Here is a 1,478-nt window from a genome sequence, read left to right on the forward strand (position 1 = left end):
TCTCAGATTTATTGAATCAAAAAAGTAGGTGCAGTGTGAACACAAGCTTGTAGAGCAGCACACTGTGCCAACACAAACAAACATGTTTAATGGTAAACCAAAACAACCAACAAGTGGCGATGAAAGAGGGCGAAAAGTTCCTGTAATCAAAACTGTTCTCTTCAGCATTTTTAAACAAAAAGACATGATGTAAAATCTACTGAGGAATATTAAAAAAGACATTCTGTAGCTATAGCCGAGTACCCCCCACTGTATTTATAACACTGTCATTAAAAGTATTCAGTTTCATTAACTATGAGATATTAGATATATGGACCCCTTCCAGTGACATAAAAAATGGTGTCTAATGGAAACAAGATACGAAGATATCAATGTTGTTTCTCTATTATTCTTATTTTTTTTATAGATATTGAGATTATTAAAGCTTGATATAGTTAAAGTTGCTTTTTGTTTTTAAATAAGGAGAGAATAAAATAAGATTTATTTTTCTTCACAATGCACCATTTTCATTCATGGCATGATTTTTAATTTTACACTCTACAGATTGTTTTGTTTTTATGAATGATATTGTTGTGGAGTTCTTTATTTAACCACAACAGAAACACGTGGTCCAAGAATGAAGGCACTCCATTGAATGGTCAGCTGAGTTTTATTGCAAACACACGTCACGTCACACAGGGCAGTGGTACAAACGTGTGCACTGAGGCAGGAAGAATGATTACTTCTAACAGATACTGTCCTGATCTTAAAACACTTTATCTGAGAGAAAACAGAAGATAAACAGTGAAGTCATGGTGACAGTTAGGGGAAGCAAAAGAGGACCTGAGAAGACTGTGGGAGTTAGACTTAGAGGATAGGTTATTTTTCCAATACAATATCAATTGTCCACTGGCCACAATAATAACGCATGGCCACAAAATAATTTTTTATCAGTGTTTACAGAGTAAAAGATTGTTGGAGTCAGATTTTGAATATGTTGTTTTTGTTTTGAAATGTTTAAAGCAGGGGTGCCCAAACATTTTCCCTGAGGGGGCCAAAATGAAAATCTGTCCATGGCTGCGGGCCAAATGCGTAATATAACCACATGAAATACAAATACTTTTAAGTAAAGTCCTTTCTTTTTAACGATTAAGCTGTGCAATGGCCCTCTTTTGATTTAGTCTGTGCACATGGAGAAAGTCTGCCATACGCTCAAGTAGCAAAGGCTCATGGGACATTTCATAAATTGATAAAATATAAGTTTTAGTGGCCTTATAAAGTGTGCAAATCTACATGTGGGGTTAAATCTGATCTAAATATTTCTTGTTGTCATTTCATGTTTCATGTTTAATCCTAATAAATCAAAGATACAGTCAGCACCATGAATGAAAACTACCTTCACTACAGCCGCGCCGGAGGAGGGGGACAACTGAAAACGGAGGCCTCCACCTCCGTTTAATGATGGACAATCTTTCTTCACAAAAATGGCTTCTTTTACT

Source organism: Austrofundulus limnaeus, unplaced genomic scaffold (genome assembly GCF_001266775.1).
Source record: "Austrofundulus limnaeus strain Quisiro unplaced genomic scaffold, Austrofundulus_limnaeus-1.0 Scaffold168, whole genome shotgun sequence".
Taxonomy (NCBI): Eukaryota; Metazoa; Chordata; class Actinopteri; order Cyprinodontiformes; family Rivulidae; genus Austrofundulus; species Austrofundulus limnaeus.